The following is a 27,193-nucleotide window of genomic DNA, read 5'->3' as shown; positions in this document are numbered from 1 at the left end:
TAAGTCTTGATAGCTAGTAAAGTAAGGAGTCCAACTTGTTCTTCTTTAAGAGTATCTTGGCTCTTTTGGACTTCTGCATTACCATGTAAATTTTAGAATCAACTTGTCAGTTGATTCCGGCCACCTGTTAGAATTTTTATTGGGGGTAGCATTGCATTTATTGAACAATTGGAAAGAATTGCCATTTTTATAATATTGATTCTTCCCATTAATGAACACAACATGTAAATAAATATAATCCTCAGATTCAAAGAAATGGGACCTCTACCCTGGACTCCAATTTCAGGCGCTCTGTGGATTGTGCCCCCTTCCCATGGAGTCAAGAGTCCACTGGTTCAATGGGATGTGTCGCTCAGAGCCATCACTCCCTCCTTCTAGACTATAATCTGGGTATCAAGATCTTGGATTTTCCTGTTCCAAGGGCCTCAAACCCACTTCCAGGACATGCACAGGTCTCTTCTCTGGGGCTGTCCTCCCAAAGGCAGAGAAATGCACCAATTACCCCCTTAGACCTAAGGATTGATTAAGGGATGGTCAAGTAGTGGTCAAGGGATGCAGGTGCTGTTGATGGAACTTGGATGTGTGGGTTGGTGTGTCCACACATGCGCATGCAACTCCTTCCTGGTATGGTATAAGATGGAGCCAGGGTAGAAGGAGAAAGGGGGACTGGGGAAAGCACGTAGGCTGTGAATGAGGGGCTACATTCCAGCACAGAATTCTGAAGAGTCCAAAGTATCTGGCTTTCCAGGTAGTTGTAAACATACACTTGTCAATGCAGGCAAATATATTTTATTTAACCATTTGTTGGCTACATTCATAACTTTAAAATATTTAGACATATGATATGCAGCCCTCCATTGTATTCTTGTCCCAGGTCCCACGAAAAGTCAGAGCAGGACTGATGACATATGCTTTTATTTTCATCTTTAATTTGATTCAATAGTATTTTAAGGCTCTCTGCATAAAGATCTTGAAATTTATCTTAAAATTTATTTCTAGTTATTTGATGTTTTTATTTTTCAATGGAGAAATTCCATTTTTTTAACTGTTGGCTACATTTACATAGAAATTCAGTTAATTTTTAAAATGTTGACTTTGGATTCCACAAACTTGTGAACCTCTTCTAGTAATACTAATAACTTATCTGTAGATTATCTTGGATTTTCTGTACAGACTATCATATGTAGTCCGTGAATAACAACAATTTCATTTCTTCCTAATTTCCCAGTTTCACATTTTGTCTATCCATTCATCAGTTGATGGAAATTTGGTTTATTTTCACCATATGGCTATTATGAACAATGCTGCTAAGAGCATTTGTATGTAAATTTTTGTGTGAACATGTTTTCAGTTCTCTTGCGTATATACCTAAGAGCGGAGCCTGATGGGTCATATAGTAATTCTATGTTTAACTTTTTGAGGAACTGCCAGACTGTTCTTCACAGTGGCTCTATCATTTTATATTCTGACCAGAAATGTGTGAGGGTTATAATTTCTCTACATCTTCACCAACATTTGTTATTTTCCAGTTTTTTTAAATTAAAGACATCTTTAGTGGGTGTGAAATGGTATTTTACTGTGGTTTTGATGTGCATTTTTCTTATGACTAACAGTGTTGAACATCACTTCATGTGTTTCTTGGCCATTTATATATCTTTGGAGAAATGTCTCAATCCTTTGCACATTTCTATATTGGGTTGTCTTTTTATTATTGAGTTGTAAGAGCTCTATATATATTCTGGATACTAGACACTTATCAGATTTACAAATATTTTCTTCAATTCTGTGGGTTGTCTGCTGGTCCAAAGTGACATGTAATGTGAGCAAGAAATTAACCTTTATTGTTGAAAGCCACTGAAACTCTTGGGTAGTTGCTGACTGCAGAATAACTTAATGAAAATTGGCTAAACAACTTGCATCTAGCTTTGTGCACTCACCCTATCCCACACCCCATTTGCGTTTGCCCCACTGAGCAGGGTTGAGTAGGAAATATGAGTGTCAGACTTCTAAATAGACTTTCAACCACTTCTCTTGTTTTTAGCCCCACTTCTGTTTCCTTCCTCCAAAGATGCCTGGGACTGTCTAATTGTGGCAGTTCTACAATATAATTTGGGTAGTTTATTGGCTTTCCTCACTGCCAACCCTCTCTGTTCTGTTAAGCAGCTTACCATTTGTGAATCTTATTTCCAGATTCCAAAATTTTATACTCTTGTTTCCTCTATCTCCTCTTTGATCTTGATGGTTTCATGCAATAATTTTTTAAACATCTGTTTACTGTCTTTTGGGTGGAGTTTCAGGAGGAAACAAATGTAAATATGTACATCTACCATCTTTACCCAGAAGTTTATCTTCTCTCTTCAAAGTTCTGATCTAAAAAAAAAGTCTGTGGTCAATGTATATCACGCTATGGCCACATAGAATACTGTGTATCCAAAAGCAAAGCACACATTCATCCAGTATTGGCTACAGCCATTCACTCTAAGAGGAATGTGGCATCTGTAAGGTGTTTTTGCTCATCAACTGCTGTAGTTGAATTGGAGGTGTGCTGAACTACTTCCCTCTAAGATCAGTGGCAACTTGGAGACTTTTTTTTAATTAATTAATTTAATTAATTTATTTATTTTTGGCTGCGTTGGGTCTTTGTTGCTGTGTGCAGGCTTTCTCTAGTTGCAGCGAGCGGGGGCCACTCTTACTTGTGGTGCACGGGCTTCTCATTGCGGTGACTTCTCTTGTTGCAGAGCACGGGCTCTAGGCGCGTGGGCTTCAGTAGTTGTGGCACGTGGGCTCAGTAGTTGTGGCTTGTGGGCTCTAGAGCGCAGGCTCAGTAGCTGTGGCACATGGGCTTAGTTGCTCCGCGGCATGTGGGATTTTCCTGGACCAGGGCTCGAACCCGTGTCCCCTGCATAGGCAGGCGGATTCTTAACCACTGTGCCACCAGGGAGGCCCGAGACTTTCTGATTCTATGATGGGTACTATGATCTGAAAGTATTTGGGGGCTACATGAAGTACTTCTTTGCATACTTTGTTCAAAATCTTTTTTCTTCCATGGTTTGACTATCTCTATAATGCAGCATATGCAAATAATCATACATTTTGGTGTCAAACACTTCTTGGTTTTCACATACAGTATAGCAAAGAAGGATATCAGCTAAAGGAAGCCAGGAGCTGGATGAATAAACCATCTGCTAAAGATTAAATTCAAAGAAGATATTGGTAACAAGTAGAATCAAATAGAAATGAATATGATGATTTTCTTCTCCCAAAGGACTGACAGCCCAGTTGAGTGAAGGGAACTCTGAACAAAGGGAATATGTCCCCACCAGTCAAGTATGGAGCTCATGGCAATAGAAACAAGAACAGACACCACAGCAACACTAGTGAGTGAGATTTGACTGCATTAACGGGCCATTTTATTAAATGGATAGTTGGCAAGAAAAAAAAGTTCATTCAATAAGTTGGTAACACTAAGTTAAAGAGAGGAATTAGCTAGGTCATTCAGACAACACACAAACTGACCTACAGAGCTAGAATATAGCATGAATTGGTGTCTACAGAAAATTTTAAAAGGTACCAACAGATATGACTGGTGGCCATTTTGGGACATTTCGTTTCTTTTTGAAACAAAGCTGGAAACAAAGTTTTTTTTAATGCAGAACTGGTTGATTCAGTGAGATATTACTGCCCACACCTAGTTTTTTCCTTTTTGTGTGAATGTGATTCTGTGGACACATGCTATACCTATAAATTTCTAAATTGAAAAACAAAGTCCTCAAAATAATCAGGAGAAGGAAACTCAAACTATTAAAATCTCTTCTTGCTTTCCTTATAGATTTATTTCTTCACCCAGTAAGTTAGGGGGTGCTTTCTTTTTCCATGATTGGGAATGTTTCCATCAGATCTCGTGAAATATTTCTTCCATGGCGAGTGAGATTTCCAACTAATTGAAGTGAATAAACACGCTTCTTTCAAAAGAATGTGCCACGTTACACAGAAAACAGGACTTGAAAGGAATTGTTAAGAACCATTAGCCTTATTAATACGTTATTTTTTGGTACTGTCAAGGGCACTGAGAACTCTAGTATTTCACAGTAGAATTCTTAGCTTCTAGGTGAGCCTGCCTCCAGGCTGGAATAATTTAGTCACCTGACTTTCCTGTAACTTTTTATTATTTTTGGCTTCATGAGGGCGACATTCATGCGCAAGTGGTCCTTTTCCAGTCCTCAAAAGTCTTTTGTAGGACACTGATAATCTTTTTTCTTTCCCCACTTCTCTGCATGAAGTGTGCAAAAATCCCTGGTCATATCCAGGGCTGGTATACAAGTAATAAATACAATTAGGATTCTGATTGTGCTGTTATTCGTTTCAAATAGTTTTGGGTTTAACATTGTTATTTCTTGGTTTAGCAAGAGATAGCTCTCCCTTAAAACTAGCTTATTAGATCTGATCATTTGGTACTGTTTTTGATAATTATGGTGAGGAAAACATTGTAAATTATCCTCGAGTCAAATCCACTGTAATTGCTATGGAAGATCACTTGCATTATTTAAAACACTGAGTTTGTTATACTTAAAAAAAAGATACTAGGAGTGCAAAAATTTCATATGCTAAAACATCAGGACACATTCATATAATGATGTTTAATGTCCGTCAACACCCAACTAGAAAGTATGTTATTTCCAATCACTTACATTGGTCTGTTCTTGAAAACTGGAGGGTGGGGGAAGAATCAGAAAGTTTCCACAGTGCCCCGTGAGTTATTTAAATCCATTTCCTGTACAATGAAAGCCTTATGACATTTCCAGAGCTGCTGTTTATTTTGGGATGTGAAGGATGTTAAAATTCTTTGTGCTTAAACCACGGCATTTATGAGTGGCATGAGACAAAGACTCATGGCAGGGTGTAAGTGGTCAGGCAATCCTTAACGGGAAGGAAAGAGGCTATTGAATTACTGGAGTCGAGAGCAGGCAAATCCACCTGGGTTGGCAAGCTTAGCAGAGGCTGACGAGAAAGACTGACAGCCTTGTTCCCTCCAGTCTAAAGGAGCAGTGTGTTTCTCTCTATCTTCTCACATAAAGGAGAGTGTTAATACCCTGGTTACAAGCTTTTACACAAAGGGGAATACCTGCTACATGGATGTTCAATGAAAACACCTTCTTTTTCTCAACTGTCTCATACTATATATTTTTGACTATTCTATCCATATGTTTCACTACAGTATTTCCCTGAACTCCCTTATCTTTACAGTGTCCCAGTGTAATAAGAACTAAGAATTACTTTCTTTTTTCTTTCTTTCTTGAGGTATAATAATTTCAGATATACAACATAATGATTCAATATTTGTATATATTGTGAAATGATCACCACAGTACATCTAGTTAACATCCAACCCCATACATAGTTTTCTTTATTTTCTTTCATACATTTCTTTCTTTAAAAGTAGAAAATAAAGGAAATCACTTACCTAAGTTCATATACTAATTTCTTAGAAACATCCCTTGCCATTCAACTGCATCAGACTCTAATAAGAGAAAATGGATCATCTTGATTAAATAATAAAATATGGTGAACTTTAAATTAGGATATAATAGCAGTAACCTAGTTCTTTATTTTGCATTGTAAGGCCTTCTTTATTTTCAAATAAGGATTCCAATATATTTGATTATCAGTATGAATGTGAAATTCCTGAAAGAGAGAGAAGCTGATTCATACTTTAAAGTTACAGGGTCTCAATTTTTCTAATAGTCTATTAGAAGTCATTATATCCTCCTTATGAAATTCTTATTCAGATTATGGTATGTACAGGTTAAGGAAAGAGATAATCTTTAAGAAAGAAACTTCTGGATGTTGATTGCTCAGTATTTACATTTTTTAAAAGATAGTAAATAGACCTACATTTACCCAAGCACTGGATTTTCAACAAAGGCACCAAAGCAATAGGAATTTAAACAAATGGAGAGTCATATGAAAAATAAACCTTGCCCCGAACTCACACCAAACACACAAATATTAATTAGAGGTAGATCATAGGCTTAAATAGAAAAGCTAAAACCATAAAGTTTTAGAGGAAAATATAGGAGCACATCTTCATGACTTGGGGTGAGGCAAAGGTGTCTCAAACAGCACACAAAAAGCAATAACTGTAATAGAGAAGGGGGGATATACATTATATTACATTATATATTATATCATGTACTAGACTTCATCAAAATTTAAAACTTCTGTTCATCAAAGATGACTTTAAGAAAATAAGCCACACACCGAGAGTAAACATTCACTAAACACATATCTGTCAAAGGGCTGGTATGTAGACTACATAAAGAACTCCAACAGTAGACAAATAACCCAATAAAAAATGGTCAAAAGATTTTCACAGACACTTCACAAAAGAAATGTTTGAAGGGTAATAAGCACACAAAGGTGTGATCAACATGATTAGTCATCAGGGAAATGAAAATTAAAACCACAATGACGTATCACTGCATGCTGATAACATCAAATGTTGGCAAAGAGGTAGAGCAGCTGGAATTCCCATACATTGTTGGTGGGAATATAAAATAGTACAACGCTTTGGAAAAAAGTCAGGTAATTTCTTATAAAACTAAACACATACCTACTCTATAAGCCAGTAATTCTGATCCTATTTACCCATGATAACATATGTTCACAAAAAGACTCGTGCAAGAATATTCATAGCACATTATTTGTAATAACTCAAAACTGGAAACAGCCCAAATGCTCATCTGTGAAAAAAAGATGTGTAAAGAAACTGTGATACCTCCAGATAATGGAATACTGTTCAGAGAAAGAAAGCAAGAAAGAGAGGAAGGAAGGAAAGAAGGAAGGGCTTAAACTTACAACAACGCAGATGAATCTTAAAAATATACTGAATGAAAGAAGTCTTGTACAAAAGAACACATACTATTTGACTCAATTTAGATAAAGTTCTAGAACAGACAAATCTAATCTACTGTGGAAAAAAATAAGAAAAATGGTGGGGTGGGGATTGACTGGGAAGAGGTATGAGGGAACTTTCCTGAGAGAAGGTACTATTCTATATCTCAATAGGGGCTTGTTTTGCTTACAAAGATGTGTGCAGTGTCAAAAGTCAGTAAATGTACACTTAAGATGTATGCATTTCACTGTATTTAAATTTTACATCAAAAGAAAAACACCTTTTAATCTCTAGCTAATGATATGCATGTTGAAGTATTTAGAAGATATTGTACTGATAGCTACAATTTACTCTAACTGCTCCAAAAAAAATAATATGGATTGAAGGATGGATAGAGGGAGAGAGGGAGAGAAGGGTGGGAAAAGAGGGAGAAAAGCAAGTAAAATATTAATGGTAGCATCCAGGTAGTGGGTATAATATATAGGTATATTAGTCGGCTTAGGCTGCCTTAACAAAATGCCAGAGACTGAGTGGCTTAAACAACCAAAATTTATTGTCTCACAGTTCTGGAGACTGGAAGTCCAAGATCAGGTGACAGCACAGTTGGTAGGTGTCTGTCAAGGACTCTCCCCTTGGGTTGCAGATGCCTTCTCAGTGTGTCCTCGCATGGCAGAGAGATTGTGCTTCCTCTTCTGATAAGGCCATTAATTCTATCAGATTAGGGCCCACCATTACGACCTCATTTAACTTTAATTACCACCTAGAAGCCCTTCCTCCAAATGCAGTCACACTGCAGGTTAAAGCTTTAACATACAAATTTGGAGGGAGTGGGGAAACAATTCAATCCACAGCAGTGGGTGTTCACTGTAAAATTCTTTCAATGTTGCTATATATTTATGTATTTTCATAAGAAAATGTTGAGAAAAAAAGAAGGTAGATTTTTAAAAGATTTGGTCTTCCAGTGATCTTTAGATATACGACCTTCCTAATACTATTTTGCAGAATTGCATTCTGCTGAGACTATTTGACAATAAATAAGTGATGGGGACTTCCCTGGTGGTGCAGTGGTTAAGAATCCACCTGCCAATGCAGGGGACACGGGTTCGAGCCCTGGTCCGGGAAGATCCCACATGCTGCGGAGCAACTAAGCCCGTGCACCACAACTACTGAACCTGTGTTCTAGAGCCGTGAGCCACAACTACTGAGCCCATGTGCCACAACTGCTGAAGCCTGCGTGCCTAGGGCCTGTGCTCCGCAACAAGAGAAGCCACCGCAATGAGAAGCCCACGCACTGCAACGAAGTGTAGCCCCCGCTCGCTGCAACTAGAGAAAGCCTGAGCGCAGCAACGAAGACCCAAGGCAGCCAAAAATAAAATAATTTATAAAAATAAATAAATAAATAAGTGATGAATTTGTTCAATCCATTAAAAGATAATTCAGGTTGGTATTTTTGAGTGTCTTCCAGTAATTGTAGAGGTATAAGAAGGTGAAAGGGAAAACCCTTAGGTCAGATAAATTAAGCATTCACTACCTGCACACCCTGTGGGATGAGAAGATATGGAAGACTTAGGTCTTACCTGCAGGGTCCTTACTCTCATTGGGCAGCCCTGAAGAATGGAGCAAAGTTCAGGCCTAGAGGCGATGCAGGTGAAGGGTAAATACACAAAATGCCCAGCAAAGTCTTCAAGGCCTAGCAGTGCTGGCAGCTAGCCCCAGCTGGACTGGTCCCTCCACACTGGTATTGCTCTGACTTCCTCCCACCATGGGTCCCTACACAGACTGTTGGCTCCGTCTGCAGGGCTCTCCTTCTACGCCACACAGGAGCCTTCCACCTCATTCATCAAGCCCTAGCTCCAGCCCGTTTCCTCAGGGACGTTCTCCCTGACCCAGAGCACAGATCAGGTTCTTTGTTACACAGCTTCAGAGGACAGTAGTCCTTTATTCCAGAGCACTGATTCAGTTCATAATTCTACGGTCACTGGAGGGCTCCTTTGAGTGCTGTGTGTCTCCTCTACTAGATTTTAAACTCCATGACAAATAAACTGTATTTCCCTTTTTAATTCCAACCATATCCCCAGCAATTAGCAGCATCTGTTACATAGAAGGTTAAACAGGAAAACACACAGAAAATGTTGGTTTTGGTTTTTTCCTCTCAATAGGAAAGGAAAAACCCCACACACTGTTATAACAATATGAATCTACTGCCAAGATAGCTTGTTAATAAATTCAAGAAAATATTTTATAAAGTCAAAAGAAAGAAAATGTTTGCAGAATCGTAGAATCTTAGGCTGGAAGGGACATTGTAGGTCAATCGGTCCACCCATGTTTCATTATATTCCTGCCAATCTTATGAATGTCTTCAGTAAATTTTTTTAAAAAGAACTATTTATGTCAAACTGTTGAAGAATTGAAACCAAATCAATTCTCAATTCTTCAGAAAGTGATCATTATATAAAGCATTTTGTATGATGCTGGATTCACAGTAATAACTATAATAATTATTAGTCGTAGTAGCAGTATTATCAGAAAACCTCTAATTCTGGGTCCTCCAGATGACCATTTTTGCCTTAAGGTCACAAAATCTTTGCCTTGCAGCCCCGTTAGTGCTGTCTTTGCAGTGTCTGTCACATCTGTTCTTTCTTCTCTTTTCCCACAGTCTTTAAAACAAAACTGTGTTTATTTTTAAGCCATTGACTTAAAGTTCACATTGAAATGTCTTAACACTCTTTATCCAAAAGGGGGCGCATATTTTTCATGAAATATAGTACAGTAGTTCACAAAATTCGTTTGCTCCCAGTAGATTTAAATTTCACACCTGCTGTAATTTAATGCAGAAAGGTTATTCCGGTGGCATGTGCATATGAATTAAGTCCTATTGTGTGAGTGCTAATTAAGAAGCTTTTGCTTCTTCAGAGTAGCTTCAGAGAAGAACCACACTATTGCTGAAGTAAAGAAATAAGTTGAAGCTAACGTTTTTCTATTTTGGGTAGCCAAATCAAATTAAGCTGACATTTTCAAATTCAACATTAAATGGGATTTAAAAAAGTTTGTTCGCAATCTTCTAATTTTAGGCTGTGTTTCCATTCTACCACTGGCTTCAAGAATGACCAGTGAAGGGCTTCCCTGGTGGTCCAGTGGTTGAGACTCCGTGCTTCCACTGCAAAGGGCACGGGTTTGATTCCTGGTCAGGGAACTAAGATCCCACATGCTGTGAAGCGCGGCCAAAAAATAAATAAAAATAAAATAAAAGAATGACCAGTGAAGCAATATAGTTCAGACCCTGTGTGTGGGTGGTTATTAGGTAATCATGGGGTTTCTTTGTTGTTGTTGTTTTGGGATTTTTGGCCGTAGCTGGAATTGTTCATATTTTGAACACTTGGTATATACAGCTCTTCTTACATGCAAGAAGCAGTATGACTGTGAACAGGGGATAATGTGATTTCCGATCTCGGCTAGTCCCTCAGGTTGAGTCTGTGATTTGTATACACTTTCTCAGGGGAATGATGTGCCAGATATGTGCTGAAGTACTGGTGGGCTTCATAAATTCAGGTTATGGAAATAGAAGGCACTTCCCTGGCGGTCCAGCGGTTAAGACTCCACACTTCCAATGCAGGGGACGCGGGTTTGATCCCTGGTCAGGGAACTAAGATCCCATATGATGCATGGTGCGGCCCAAAAAAAAAAAAAAAAAAAGGCGAGAAATAGAAGGAAAATGCAATGGTGGTAATGTACTATAGGCATCCCTTATTTAACAGAAATCCGTTTAACCAGATTCTGTACTTAAAATGTATAAATTAAGGTACAACTTCAACTGTGCACTTCCAAACTTGAAGGTCCTATGCATTTATCAGCTTATTCTTGCTTCTGTAACTGGCTTGGATTCCAAATTCCAGCTTCTCTCTCTATGATCCCCTGACTGCCCGATCATTTGCTGGTGCATGGTTACAATGAACACTTACCCGGGGAAAACACCACCATTTTAATTGATTTCTAGCCCCTAAAAATGAAAACCAACGATAGTAGAGAATCTCTGAAACTTTGTTTGCTAATTGATTAGTCACTGGTGGTTTTATTACTTAGGACACAACTCTATCCTCTAGTAGCAACATACAAATAGCTAAGTGAGAGCAGGAGCCGAATTCACCGTCCCTCTGTACGCACCAGTCTAAAAGGACATTGCCAAGATCTGCATACATTTTTGATAGGGAACCAACATGGCAACAATATAACCAAGCATTATTTCCAGTTTTCATTTAATTACAAATCTCCGACCCATTGCCAGATTATTTCCGAGAATTAATAAGTGCTCATACCTATCCTCCTTATGATCATAGAGTGCTATAATTTGAGTCATCATGCTGATTTCTGCTTGTGACCGGCCAAACTTCCCTTCATCACGCACCCCATCTGACTGCAAGGTCTGTGTGTGTGTTCACCTTGAAATTCCCATGCTGCATCTTGCCAGCTTCCTCCTTTTCTGACCGTAAGATTCAATCTCATCTTCTCTAGGGCACAGCTTTACCACATTCTCTTTTCTGGATTTTGGGGGCCCATGACTCCTCCTCTTCCTCTGCCCCTGACACAGCCAACACCCTTGTTCTGCTGTACCCCTTATGGCAACACCCGAACCCCCTTATATTTCATTCCTATAGACTCTATCAAGAAGGCGATTTTTAAATACTCATTTAATGATGCCAAACTTTGCTACATTTCTGAAACTTTGCATCGCTCTTCAACAATGAAAACCAGATCAATCAACCACCAAAAATGTTTGGGGACAATTATGTGAAAATGGAGGGTACAAAGGCATCTAAGACACAACTACATCTTACAACAATAACAGAAGAAAGGCTGAGGAGCCTGGTGATAGGACTGGATTTCGAATCTGTTTTCACATTCAGTATTTCTACTGAGACATTTGAGAATACGCATTTTTCAATACATCTTCTCTGAAATGATGATTTTCCAGTTGGTACATGACTTTAAAAGGTATGCCACATTCACTGGTGTAAAGCTCACAGAGCGAAATCAATCTGTTTATAAAATGAATCTGACTTCATAAAAGTTTAAAAAAGATTCAATTAGAAATGCGCAGCTGAAAGAAAGCTGTTGCATTATTTAAGAGCATTAATTTTGCATAAAGGTAAATGGGGAATAAAAGCTAATTACAAGATGGTACTATGTCTTATGGAAGTTACATTTTCTACCTTTCCAGAATATTGTCATGACAAGATTTACACATTCTTTTTTTTTTTTTGAGAAAAACTGTGGAACTAAGAAGATGCTCATTATTTTGAACTCAAATAACTATGATTTCTTTGGTTCTTATCCAGCTTCCGAAGGATAATCTCGATCCTTTGAAAAACATTTACCATTAAGAACGGTTTACCACTGAAATCTAGCAGGATGTATATTAAATTACAAAAGATTACTTTTAATTGCTAGTCTAAATAAGATAAACACATGGTATATATGAAGCCTTTGGGGGGAAAAAGTCTAAACAAAGATTAGATGCTGGTTAGTGGCTGCAAGAAATGATATTGATTTTTAGAGTTGGCTCCCTTTGTTACCTGTAAAAATATGATCACACCTCTAACTTAAGAGCTTGAGAGACGTTTCATGTTTGTTGGAAGCTTGCTTCTCCCCACTGACAGACAATACCAGTCTACTACCCTATGACACTTTCTTGTTTAGAACTGAAAGAGATATGTAGTGTTTTTAAAGTTTCGAGGTGTTGGTATTTAGGCTCTCTTGGACGTGTTCACAACAATGGGCAGAGGAAGTTCCCTGCAGCTGACAAGTGTGTGAGTTGGAACGCAGTGTGGAGCAGCCACAGGGCCCGGAGGCCCAGGGCCCACACTGAGAAATCAGCAGCTGTGCATGCTAACCCTGGGTCCTCCGTCATTAACCTTCTGTGGGACCTTACAAATTGCTTAATTCCAGCCATGAAAATAAACATAGGCACCGATGCCCTAGAATAGACCCAAGGGAATCAGACCGTGTGCACATAAAACCGAAACCCACCCTGCCTTTCTTTCTAAGACTACTGGGGACAGGGAGTGACCAGGCTGTAGGTTACTGTTCTTTGCTTCCAGTTAAAAGAGGCAAACAGAAGCAAGTGAACATAACTAGGAGGAAGTGGGGCAGTTGGGGGTAAGGATGAACAAAACTTGAGCAAAATTGGAGAACTGAAGGGTAAATCTCTGGAGTGGTGAGAAAGATTTCTCGGTAATTCTAACTCTGCTGCTGGTTCCATGTGTGTACAATGACGCCATCACACTAGCCATTATTGCTTCGTATTTGAACCTTCTTTTCAACCCTATTTCTCTCGTTCTCTGTCTCTCCCATTCCTTCTTGGTTTTGCCTTGTCAGCACTGTCTGAAAAGGAGGCGGAAACAATATTCTCCCACAGCATTTTTTTTTTCCTCCACTGTTGGAGCTGTGCAGAATTTTACAGACTCTCTCTAATCCACTCACTTTTTAGATGGAAAAATGGGCCCAAGTACAGTACATGTAAGTTAACAAAGTAGTGACAGAGCTACAACTACTTGCCAGGTCCTTTAAATGCCAGCCCAGTTCTATCTCCGCACATTGCACCCAAGGGTGATGATTAAAAAAACCCAAACCCCCAAAACTTCCAATGCTGCTTTGACCTTCTGGTTTTCATATGTAAAAATGGTATTCTATGTTCATTACTTTACAACCATAGGAATTAGGGCAGGAGGAAGATTTGATGGCATTTAAACTCCACTGTTTCATGTATGTAAGGATTATTTGATTTAGAATATGAATGTATATACTTCAAAAGGCAACGTGATTTTGAATTGTGGTCGCAAATGTGGTTCATCTTTGGCCCTTCTGGGCAGAAATAATCTTGCCCTAGAAATCTTTATGCTACATTCAGTAAGTGATCAAAAAAAGTTATAGTAAAGTCAGAGTTATGGTCATAACCATCATAAAAAAAAGTCATAATCAGTAAAGACCCACGTTTGTCCAGTGATTAGGTAAAGCAAACACTAGGCTATATGGGGGTCTAAAATCCACCCTTTTGAGAAGTCTTGTGCCCTGAGACTGAGTCAGCTAGAGCTTTCCATGTGGTGAGGAAAGAAGAACAGTATCATTTTTAAATAGGTAAGATTGTGGAGATGCACACTACTTAGAGCCAAGCTGGGCTTTTCCCTAAACCAGTGAAAGACAAGCATCTTGAACGTCAAAATTAATTGGCTGTTAGGAAAAAAGATAAAAGAAACTTAAGATCCTAATCTGTGAGTTAAGTTACCACGTGGCTATTCCTGGCAGATGATAGGTAATCAACTGCTTACAAACAGAGCAAAACAAACAAATGAAAAAACACACTGCGTTTCCATATTGTGTGATTCCTAACGATCTGTAGAAAAATTTTTTAGTGATAAGTACATTATTTATATATATATGTATATAAGGTTTTAAAAAACAAAAAAAGCAATTATCTGATGATTAATTTGAAGTATAAAATAAAGCCCTATTTTTGTTGCAAGATTGTAATTTGAAAGGACATGATTTTTCATCATTTAAAAACATAACTTACTTGAAAGAGCAAATAAAAATTAAACATTGACAGTTTTTCAGTTTATGCTTAACATTCCATCCAATATCTTTTTTTTTAAAGCCTTCCATTTTTTTTTTTTTTTGAAAGGAGAGCGTTTTCTTTTCTTTCTTTCTTTATTTTTGGCTGTGTTGGGTCTTCGTTTCTGTGCAAGGGCTTTCTCTAGTTGCGGCAAGTGGGGGCCACTCTTCATCGCGGTGCGCGGGCCTCTCACTATCGCGGCCTCTCTTGTTGCGGAGCACAGGCTGCAGACGCGCAGGCTCAGTAATTCTGGCTCACGGGCCTAGTTGCTCCGCGGCATGTGGGATCTTCCCAGACCAGGGCTCGAACCCGTGTGCCCTGCATTGGCAGGCAGATTCTCAACCACTGCGCCACCAGGGAAGCCCCTCCATCCAATATTTTAAGCCATTTATCCTTTTTGACTAATAAAATTAAATTCAACAACTATTTATCAAATACCCATAATATATCAAGTTTTATAACATCCATGCTTTAATTTATTTGATCCTTTCAATTGCATCTGAAAATTAGTATGAAATAATGGAATTTTATTATCTGCTTTTCTCCTCTATAGTATATAAACTCTAGAAACTAACAAACACAGTTATCATTCAGTTTGCTTAAACAAATTACACTGGATTCTTTATTTACCATGTCAAAAAATAACAATATAATCTTTCATGTAGTGTTTTGATTGGAAAACAAAACATTGCTTAATTCTATAGGATTACATATATGGGTGAATTATATGTGGGGAAGTAGTCGTCTTAGGGCATATTTGTTTGTCAGAAAGATTTATGTCCGAAATCCTAGAGGCGTGGCAGTTATTATAATTGTAGGCAAAACATGACATCAACTTTGTTCTTTACATCTTTTTACTAACTCTTCACAAACCCAAATCAAACATAGAAACAGCTATTGCTTTGAACCACAGAAAGAGGTGTGTCTATTATCTGTCTACCTTATTATCAGCATACAATTCCATTGTTATTTCCCTTTTTTTCATGTTACTATTCAAAAGCCATTTGTAGAGATGACTCTGCATTAACCTGAAACAAACAAACAAACAAAAAACCCTCCTAGTAACATACTTGTTAAATATTTTATGAGCACTAATGTATCACTGAGGAGAACCTGTAGGAAATACGATAGTTTTCAACTTTTAAGTATTCAAACCTTGATTATAATTCAGATTTTTCTTCAAGTTGGATCATTTTTTGAATTCACATGTTTGAAGAATAACACACACAACATGTTATTCCAATTGATACAATATTCCAATATACATTCTATAGTTTAATATACATTAAGAAGTCATTTATGGACTCCAGTCTCCTCATCTGTAAAATGTTGAATTAAATAATTTTCAAAGTACTTTCTAACTCCCATTTTCTAGAACTGTAAAACATGTGTACCATATTGTTTTCAAATGACATCAAACTAAGACTTAGACAGTTGGCCCTCGGGATCCGCGGGTTGCACATCCACGGATATGGAGGGCAGACTACCGGACTTGAGCAATCGCGGATTTGGTATCTGCGGTCCTGGAACCAATTTGTATTTTAGTACAAAGCCAAATAGACATAAATGTAGATGGAAAAGCTCCATCTGAACTATTTTTATAGAATTCTATTTCGTATAGAGTTTAACCACATGACAGCACAGTGGCTGCTTATGGTGTGGGACTCGAGGCCCACGCTCTGCTCTCCCAGCTGCGTGCCCTGGTGTGGGATTGCAGCCACACAGGGGAAAGGGGACCTTTTTTGAATTCACACAAAGGCACCTTACAGGCCAACAGGAAGCCCTAAAATATGGTTATTTCTCTCATCTTAAAAAATACAAAATTTAAAAAAAGAACAGCCTTTCATGATCCCACTTTCCTTGCAGTCCCTGCGCCATTTCTCTCCTCTCTTTAAAGAGCTGCTTCCTCTTCCTGTCTGCATTTCTCCCTCCCACCGTCCACTGATCCTACTCCCATCTGGTTTTTGCCCCACACTCTCCACAAATCAGCTCCGATCAAGGACCTCCGGGACCTCCGTGGTCTTTCTTCTTCAGTCTTCCGTGGCTTGCATCCTCAGCATTGCCTGACATCACTCCATTTCTTCCTCTTTAAACAGCTTCTTCACATGCCTTCCAGAACTGTCTCTCCTGTTTTTTCTCTGACCTAGATGGCTGTGCCATCTCAGTCTTTGTTGGGTCCTCCCTGCCTCCTAGACTCTTTCTTTTCTATCTACACTCCTGCCAGAGAGGATCTGGCTAGTTCCATGGTTTAAATACCACCTAACCACAGGAGACTCCAAAGTGTACATTTTAAGATTGAACCTCTGCCCTGAACTTGTAGATTCATTTGTCTACTTGGCTTCTGCTCCTGGATGTCTACTGGGCACCCCAAACTCAACATGTCTAAAACTGAATGAACTCTTGATATTCACCTCAAACCTGCTCATCTAGAGCTTTCCTCATCTCAGGAAACTACTCCATCCTTCCAATGGCTGAGGTCAAACCCCTGGTGTCTTCCTTGACTTCTCCTTTTCATTCATACATCTCAGCCGTTCATCAGCAAAATCTTGTCAACTCTACCCTCCAAATAGATCCAAAAGGCAAAATTTGACGTTTCCTACCATCCCATTTCCTGTCTGGTCAAAGCCACCATCATCACTCAGCTGGACTATTATTAAACTCACCTCCCAACAGGTGTCCTTGCTTCTGCACTGACTTGCCTTCAGGCTCTTCTCAGAGTGATCCTAAAACCCAAGTCTGATATCCCCTCTCTTCACAAAACCTGCCCATGTCATCCCATCACACTCAGTGTAAAAGCCAGAGTTGTTATGAGGACTTACAGGGCTGCCCACGAGCTGCCCAGATTTACATACACCCCTGCCCCCCCCCACAAGCAGACACACACACACTCAGACACGCACAGACACATGGACACACACACGTGGACACCCGCAGACACCGCGTTACCTCTCTGTCCTCATCTCCCACTACCCTCCCCTTCATTCCCTCTGCTACAGCCACTCCAGCCTCCCCAGTGCTGCTCAGGTCAGATGTGCTCGCTATCCAGAAATGCTCTGCCTGAAACTATCCACATGGCTAACTCCCTCATTTCTGTCAGGTCTTTACCCAAAAGTCGTCTTCTCAAGGAGGGCTTCTCCGGCCACCTAACCAAAATTTAACCCACCTACCCCACGCCACACACTTTGCATAACATCCCCCTTCCCTGCTGGCTTATTTTTTCTCTTTAGCATATATCATCTGCTATACTAAATCTTTTTTGTACCTTGTATTTGTTTCCTCCAGTAGAATGTCAGATGTATTAGGGCAGAGATTTTGTGTGTTTTGTTCACTGTGTCTGCATTGTGTGGAATGATGCCTGGGGCATAATAGGCACTCAATAAATGCATTATGATTTGTTTCAATGAGTGAATAATGCTGTTTTCGAAACAGGAGTAAAACCTGGGTGAACTCTACCGGCTGTTTAATCTTCTCATGGCAGTGAATCCCAACCTCTTACACTGGCTCCCCCAATCTCTTCAAACCCCTAGGAGTCAAAACAACTTCCTGGCTATCGCTTTTTTAGGCCACTATTCCCATAATTGGTCATTCCTCCCAGGCTTCAGTAATGTTCAACATCTCTGATCACCTCTGTTTTCTCAGTCATTTCCTTAAAGTCACCTCCAGCAAGTTCCCTGGCAGCTGGTGTTGCCTTCAAGGATATGGTAGAGGAAATGGAAGGCAAAAATCAGTGGGCAAGAAAACTTGCATTTTGGGCACACCTAGCAATTAAAACACACTATTTGGTGATGAGGAGATTGTGCTTACAAGTTTCTTTCCCAACACCTGGACAATTTAACTCGAAAGGAAAAAAGCAAAGAAGTTGGTCATGCTGACATGACCCAAATGCCTAATTCAGTCATTGTGTTCTACCTTTTCCTCATCAACCCAAACACACGAGAACAGCACTAATATTGCTCTTTAGATGCATTAAGTCTCCAATGCTCAGATATATATGTCTATATATGGAGATGGCTAAAGTGACCCGATGAAGCAGGAGCTGGTCAGTGGTCCCGCCTCCCCACTCATTCCACACAGACATATAAGCTTATATTAAAAATCCCTTTGCCATCTACCCTCATCACCTTCACTTCCAATCAATGTTTTACAGAGAAAACATCTTCCTTTGTTATTACATGTCACTCTTGTCTCCCTTCTACTTTCATCTCTTAGCCTCTATTCCTTTAGCCCTTTGTGTATGTGATACACGCACACTCACTAACACATGTGCACACATATATACCTGTTTCTCTGACACCTCAGTGCAATATGCCAAATTTCTCTCTTACCACACCCCTATTTTTCTCTTATAATCAGGTAAGAGGAGGCTGAGGAGAACAATAAATAGTAATGGACCAAAAAATATTCAGATAATGACTTTTCTTTTAACTTTGGATACAGTAATGTCTGCAAATTTATAGTGTTTCTATGTTTAATCTTTAAAAACATGTCTTTGAATGTCTTCAAAACTTGGATGACTGTTATCATTTAAATAGAAGAACATGAACTTTGGAGATAGATAAGCTTGGGTTTTACAGTAATGTAACAATTATGTAGTTAGATAAAATAAGTTTGGGGAGAATATGAGAAAACTAGTACCATCCTGCACTGCTGTGAGCATGCCATGGGGTACAGCCATTCCAGGAACAACATGGCAATACCTAGTGGGGGAAAAAAAACTTGCATTTTAACATCTGAATTGTGGCACACCTTTTGTCGGCTAATATGGGTCAAAACTTCAATCAGAAGACAAACGTAAGAAGTGTAGGCCATGCACAGTAAACAACACACACCACAGAACTTCCCAAATTCAAGATAGCAAGGTAGAAGGATGGGTGCTCATTAAAGCATTCATATTGAAGTCAGCTGTGTTAGCTCTGACTGGCTGAGAGCCCAGTACAGGACCTAAAGCACGAGAAGACAGGAATACTCTAATGACCTGTTTATTTTGTGTGTGTGTGTGCCTACACCCATATTTATACACACATATCTATATACATACATACGCACACACATATACAGTTTATGAAAAATATTCTAGATACAAACTGTGATATAATGAATTAGCATTGCTCAGGACATTGTTAAACAGCATATTAATGAACTTCAATTCACCTATTACAAGATATAGTCACAAAATGAAATTAAATGAGGAAATTAGGTACCCTGTTCAAATGTTTCTGATTATAAAAGCCATTCTCCTAAAAAATAAAGATAAATACAAATTATGTAGAATTATTCTATTCTTGTGTGTGTTTGTTTTTATACTCAGCGAATATTAACTGAGTACATGATCTACAAAGTGCTGTCTTGGTAGAAAGCAAATGACTGATGACAAAGGAGTGCAGACTCCAGAACTACACCGGCTAAGCTGAAACTGCCCCCATCACTTCTCAGAGCCAGTAACTGCATCTCCTTGTGGGCCAGTTTCCACAGCTGTGCAGTGGGAAAGAAAACAGTACTGACTTCATAGGGTTACGATTAAATGAGTACAGTACTGAAGAGTGCGGTACATGGTACCTAAAAGGCACCCATATACATTTTAATTAGACAATAGAAGAAAGTCTACATTTTGAAAAAAAACTCACAATTATTTGTTTATGGGTATGTTTGTGTAAGAACTTTCATTTTTGACCTTTAAAGTATTCATTTTAAACTTCCACACATTTTTCCCATGAAGTGAGCCAAATGGTAAACACTGGACTCCTGAGTGCTTTGAATCAACTTCTCACCAGCTCTATTCTGAGGCCCAGGGAAGGGGAAAGTCTCTTCATTTGGAACAGGCGCTAGAATGTGGCCTTTCCCACCCCTTACACGCAGCAGTATAGAGAGGTGAAGGCTGTGGAAACAACTCTCCACTTCTCCTTAGTGCTCACCCATCTTCTTCCCTCAGTGCTGCCTTCCTCCCTCATTGGTCCCCTTCCTCCCCATCCCTACCCTGGGGCTTCCCATCTCTTTTTTATCTTTTTATTTCTTGTTCCTTTCCTTTCTCCTTGCATTTGTTACCCTTATCCTGTCTTGTAGTTGTTCAGCCTCTTTTACATTTAACTGCTATTCTAGTTTTATTTCTCAGTTTTGCTTCACTTCCCTTTGAACACTCCTCACCCCACCCCCAACTAATCTCACCCTCACTTCCTGGTTTCTCTTCCTCTGCTCTCAGCATCAACCTCTACCATGTTGGCATCCTACTGAAGACTTTCTGTATTTTTAAGATTTGCGATACAGTTCATCCGTATTCACTTACTGCATGTCAGTCTAACTCTAATACCTCTTTTATGGAAAATGTAATTTTATAACTTTAAAGAGAGGTAAGGAAATGAAAAAGCATGAGTGAACCGGAATGGTACCCCCTTTTTTTTTTTTACAGAGTGTCTATCATGTTCCAGGTCCTTCATGTACATTGTCTCTAATCTTCACAATAACTTTGAAAAAGCTATTATTCATTCCCATTTTATAGTTGAAGAAGAGATGCTGAGCAATTAGGTGACCTGCCCAAGGCCACACAGTGATAGAATTTTATCTCATGGCTTGATGGCTCCCTCATCTGCCCTCTGCCCAGCATCACCCTGTTTCATAAGTGAATTGAACTACCGCACTTTTCCCTTTTTAAAAAATTTTTATATGTTAAAGGTTACTTTCCATTTAGTTATTAAAAAATATTGGCTTTATTACCCTTTTGTACAATACATCCTTGAGCCTACCTTGCACCCAATATCTTGTACCTCCCACTCCCCAACTCCTATATTGCCCCTCCCCCCTTCCCACTGTTAACCATTAGTTTTGAACTACTGCATTTTATCACGTTTCTAATAAACAACAAAGAATTGAAAATAAGACTACCTATAGAGATCTTTTAATTATTTTCATGCACCTTCCCCCCGCCCCCGCCACACACACACCCATGCACATACATCCCCTTTAAATATAGCAAAGGAGGTTAGAGTAATGTCAGGAAGTGAGTAGAAAAGGGGCAAGTACACCAAGGAAAACTCTTCCCTGTTTTCTCTCCTTGTTGATTTTGTCTGTGAGATTTTGTCAGAGATTCTTAGAGTTCAAAGTGGTCTTGGAGACCATCCAAAATAACTCCTTCATTTTTCAAATGAGGAAGCTGCAACTTAGAGCAATTAAATGACTTCCCCGTCTTCTCTCCTTGTTGATTTTGTCTGTGAGATTTGGTCAGAGATTCTTAGAGTTCAAAGTGGTCTTGGAGACCATCCAAAATAACTCCTTCATTTTTCAAATGAGGAAGGTGCAACTCAGGGCAATTAAATGACTTGCCTAAAACACATAGATTTACTTGCTGCCCAACCTGGGTGGGTAGGTTGAATTAATACTCATAAGATGCTTATTAACCAGCAAAATACAACCAACCCATCTGCAAGCCCTAGAAAGTTCCAGCATCCCAGAATGAGAGTCTTTCCAGGCTGGAAGAGTATTCACCAAGACAGCTGTGAGCTGCTGGGGCCCCAAACTTACCTCTCCAGGTGCTCAAGAGGAATCTAGATAGTCCTAACATACCTCAGAATGTCACCAAGTGCAAGTTCATGTGCCCAATGCACAGTGAGGCCGAACAACGTGGAAAAGTCAGAGTTTAGAGCAGAGAAAGTTTTATTGCAGGGCCATGCAGTGAGACTGATGGCTCACGCCCAAAAAACCCCCAAACCTTCGGAAGGGTTTCAGCAAAGCATTTTTAAAGGCCAGGTTGGGGGTGGAGTCACAGGGTACGTGATCATCTCGTGCACAATTCTCTGATTGGTTGATGGTGAGGTAACAGAGTGGCTAACTTTATCAATCCTTAGGCACCAGTAGGTCTGCGAGCTCATGATCATCAAGTAGTTAATTTATTCCATTTGGTGGTGGTTTTTAGCATCTGAAAAACTCAGGAAAGATGCATGAGATCCTATTATCTGGGTACTTCAGAGAGGAGCTACAGCAGAGGCTATGGGGGAGGGGGTCCTGCTCGGTCACAAGAATTGGGAATGAGTGTGTTTCAAATGAATGTATGAAAGACAAGTTCATAAGATATATATGGCATCTTCGGATGCAGTACAGCCTCAAAGGGTACCAGATGTCAAGACACTGTTTATTTCCTTATAATTTGCAAAAAAAAATTATAAATATACACACACATATATGATCGATGATGCAATGATAAGCATGAGTATCCATTCCCGTAATTACTCCTCTCACTCTGCAGCTTTCATGCTAAGTAGTTACAAGCATCATAGAATTAGTGTAGAGCATTAAGATAAACTAAGAGTGTTAGGGAAAATGCAGGAAAAAGAATACAGATATGCTATTTTACTATCTTAGTATCGGTGTTAATGTCTTCTTTAACGTGGTGTAACGATATTTGGCTCCTGAGAAGTTGTTTTTTTAGTTAATACCGTATTTATCAGGACTTTAGTTTCTTCCCACCTCATCAGCAGCATGCCACCTCACTGGAATCTAGGAAGGAGCTAATGTATACTGAAACCAAATTTGATGCTTAGAAAATCCTTGAGCTGTTGAAAGGCACACCTGTGTTGTTTGGCAGGTGAGTTGAATCTCAAGTAAAGAATTTCTGCAAATCTCTTGTTCAGTCGGCTAAACTGGTTTCACTCCTGAACAACCCTGGGGTGAGGGAATCCTCTATTTTTCCTTGATAATCATAATAATGCTAAAGAAATAACTTCCAATGCTAAATCTCAGTGGTTTAGGTCTCAAAAGTGGAAAGGCTCAATATATTTCAGGACAGTAAATGTCTTCATGTCAAATTTATTATAGATAAATTAGTACTTTTCATATTGGAAAAAAACTACAGTTTTTTGTAAAGGCCAAGGTATTGTTAATTAAGATGTTACTTTGAATAATTTGGAGAAGTAACTTTCTAACTGTATTCACTTTTATATTTAAATTAAGAATGGTTTCTTATGAATAGTTAAATAAAAATTTCAGTGAACTGAATCCTAAAGAAAATAAGGAAGTATTTATCAGTTGAAAGGTACTCTGTAAATGGGTTTGCAGATGAACTGCAAAGGTTATTTGGGACTCTAGAATCTTACAGTGAAACAGGTCATTTATACATTACTTCTTTTTAAAAAATCTATTCGGTCTACTTTCCTTTTCTGGACATTCTTGTGTTGGATTATGTGGTTTCTTCTGACTAAACTAGTTTTGAAAAGCTTAAGATATAAGACATTCTAAAGTAAATGCTTGATTCCTTACATAATATTCTTTAGGTATTAAAGAAAGTTAACATTTTTCATCCTTTGGTCAGGCACTTGTGGGCTCTAAGTGTAACTCTCTGTAGTTAATATGCAGTACATGCCAGGGAAGAGAAGTTTGGGGCTGTCAAACCTCACAGAACAGACAGAGAATAAAAGAAAATTAATCAAGTCCACAGGCATGACGACCCTAGTCTGTTTCAGCTGGCAAAAGAACTAATAGTGCTGCCACCCAGGTCATAATTTATGGGTTGTTTGTGGTATTTTCAACCCTTTTAAGTTGAAGCTGTGTGTTACCATCTCTATAGTAAAAGAATATTTCTTTTCTCAAAGTTTTCAACCAACAGGTGAATATTCTTTTTCTCTATAACAGACACCATCTGGTTTGCTTAATTGACTATTTATACACATATACATGCATCTCAACTGATCAGTGCTGTGGTTTCCAACCTGGCTGTACCTTAGAAGCTTTGGAAAAATCACTACCAGAGCCACCCCCAGAGATCCTGGCTTAAACAGTCTGGTGATGCAGCAGAGAGAGGGTCTTTCTTGGAGGTTCAAGTTAGAATTCAGAATTTGTTTCCTCTGGAAGCTATGTTGCAACGGTGGGTTTGTGGATATTTTAAGTACAGTAGGTGAAACTACATTATCTGTTAAATTTGGGGGGAATGGTCTGAAACACCGAATCAGTCTTCACAGTTCTTTTTGTAAAACAATGTACCTTTGGTTCCAAACAATGGAATTTAAAACCAATCTGTTGATAAATTAGGAGCTGCGTGAGTCTTCAAGGTCACAACACTAGACTTTTTTGTGTCAAAAGTAAGTCAGGATTTTGTCTTGCAGAAAAATGAATCAACAATTTTAGTGAGAAACTACCATGAGGAAGACACAAGCAAACAAAGACACTCAAACAAGACCAGGAAATAAAGTATAAAACCAACATTTGTGCAAATTTTAACTTTAGGAAACTCCATAGGAAATGTCCTGGTTCATGACTTCTTGTGTTGTCTGAATAGTAAATTGGATTAGAGATAAGCATATCGTTCAGAAAGAAATATGGCACAGAAATAATAGTGGAGATATGCTGGAGGACGAGAAACCAAGACAATAAAAGCACTTTAAAAAGGCAAATCATACAAAAGAATAGAGGACACTTGTTGTCAATACTCAAAGGTGACTGACTTGAATAGAAGGGAAGATGAGAAGGATGAGGTTAGGTAGGTGCTTCCCAAACAAGTGTTAAGCTTGACCCCCCCCCCGCCACGAACCCAACATGACACAACAGGACAAACTGGGACCAAGAGGAGCACAGTAGTGGAACTATGTCTGCATCCCACTAAGCAAACGGGTCTTCACCCGTATTCCCATTCACACAAGCCGTGAGATGGCCATGCACACACAAACACACTTCCCAAGAGCTGCTGCATGGCCCAAAAGTAGGACTTACCCTGTGTCGTCTCAGTGCAAATCATGGCAGTTGGATGGATGTTAAAGGCTCAATAGAAACAAAAACTTGCTAAAAGGCTGTCAGTACGAAACAGAACCAGAACACACACCTTGCCATGCACTGAATCTGGAGTCCAGAAGGTTAGAGCATGAACTGAATATTATCTCTAGAAATAGGATGATTGACCTCCTAGAGTAATGGAAATAAAAACAAAAATAAACAAATGGGACCTAATGAAACTTAAAAGCTTTTGCAAAGCAAAGGAAACTACAAACAAGACGAAAAGACAACCCTCAGAATGGGAGAAAATATTTGCAAACGAATCAATGGACAAAGGATTAATCTCCAATATATATAAACAGCTCATGCAGCTCAATATTAAAAAAACAAACAACCCAATCAAAAAATGGGCAGAAGACCTAAATAGACATTTCTCCAAAGAAGACATACAGATGGCCAAGAAGCACATGAAAAGCTGCTCAACATCACTAATTATTAGAGAAGTGCAAATCAAAACTTCAGTGAGGTATCACCTCCCACCAGTTAGAATGGGCATCATCAGAAAATCTACAAACAACAAATGCTGGAGAGGGTGTGGAGAAAAGGGAACCCTCTTGCACTGTTGGTGGGAATGTCAATTGATACAGCCACTATGGAGAACAGCATGGAGGTTCCTTAAAAAACTAAAAATAGAGCTACCATATGACCCAGCAATCCCACTACCATAATTCAAAAAGACACATGCACCCCAATGTTCATTGCAGCACTATTTACAATAGCCAGGTCATGGAAGCAACCTAAGTGTCCATCAACAGACAAATGGATAAAGAAGATGTGGTACATATATACAATGGACTATTACTCAGCCATAAAAAGGAATGAAATTGGGTCATTTGTAGAGACGTGGATGGATCTAGAGACTGCCATACAGAGTGAAGCAAGTCAGAAAGAGAAAAACAAATATCGTATATTAACGATATATATATATCGTTATATATATGTGGAACCTAGAAAAATGGTACAGATGAACTGGTTTGCAGGGCAGAAATAGAGACACAGATGTAGAGAACAAACGTATGGACACCAAGGGGGGAAAGTGGCGGGGGGCAGGTGGTGGTGGTGGGATGAATTGGGAGGTTGGGATTGACATGTATGCACTAATATGTATAAAATAGATAACTAATAAGAACCTGCTGTATTAAAAATAAAATAAAATTCAAAAGTTCAAAAAGAAATAGGATGATTGTGTTGAGTGTGGAGTATATCCATACAATCTCCAATGGTCCTCCCAAATCTGTTTTGATGTTTCTGTAATTCAACCTCCTCTCTTCTTCACAGATGTTGAATCACCTCTAATTTCATTCGGTACCATTTGGTTTTGTTTTGTGTTTTTTTTTTTAAAGTGACAAAGGGGAATTGAGAAACTTTTCACAATGAACCAAAGTGTCCCTGCAATTTGGGGGTTAGCAACTAGCGTTATTATAGAACTGATTTAGAGGTTTTAGACCTTGGTTACTTTGGGGAAGAAGTAAATCCTGAAAGTTCATACCACGAACTGCAAGACCTTTAAACGGACAAATAATAAACCCATAACAAAGTCAGAGGCTTTGTTCTCTCACTTATGCTCAACGGTGTGAACTCTGGAGCCAAAAGTACACCCTGATCTTTAAGTTTGCTTTGAAACAGCAATGAAGGAATGAGCTTATTCCTCAATTAGGTGCAAAAGGTGGAGGTGGTTAAAAAAAAAAGTTAAACAAGATACAGAGCAGCTGTGACAGCCCATCGGCTCATAGAAGAGACTCAGAACTGGCAGCTGGAAGGGACCCACAGGAGAAACGTCTTAAATGCACGTCCTACGTGTAGTACGTTGGTATCAGCAGGCCAGCTTTGTGGCTGGAACAGTCACGACCAGGGCTGTAAAGAAGGCCCCGACGCAGCCTGTGCTCTCCATAGGCTGCTGTCCTGAATTTAGGTTTGTGCCACGCACCTCTTGACAGTGACCTTCC

The 27,193-nt window shown here is 39.1% G+C and overlaps 1 protein-coding gene across 1 annotated transcript in view; it reads left to right on the top strand.

Moving 5' to 3' along the window:
* Window positions 1-27,193, top strand: part of CLDN10 (claudin 10) — a 108,469-nt gene that overhangs the window by 57,170 nt on the left and 24,106 nt on the right. The window lies entirely within an intron of this gene.

Source organism: Eubalaena glacialis, chromosome 16 (genome assembly GCF_028564815.1).
Source record: "Eubalaena glacialis isolate mEubGla1 chromosome 16, mEubGla1.1.hap2.+ XY, whole genome shotgun sequence".
Lineage (NCBI taxonomy): Eukaryota > Metazoa > Chordata > Mammalia > Artiodactyla > Balaenidae > Eubalaena > Eubalaena glacialis.
Note: the sequence above shows the minus strand (reverse complement) of the source record. Positions and strands in the feature narration are given on the sequence as shown.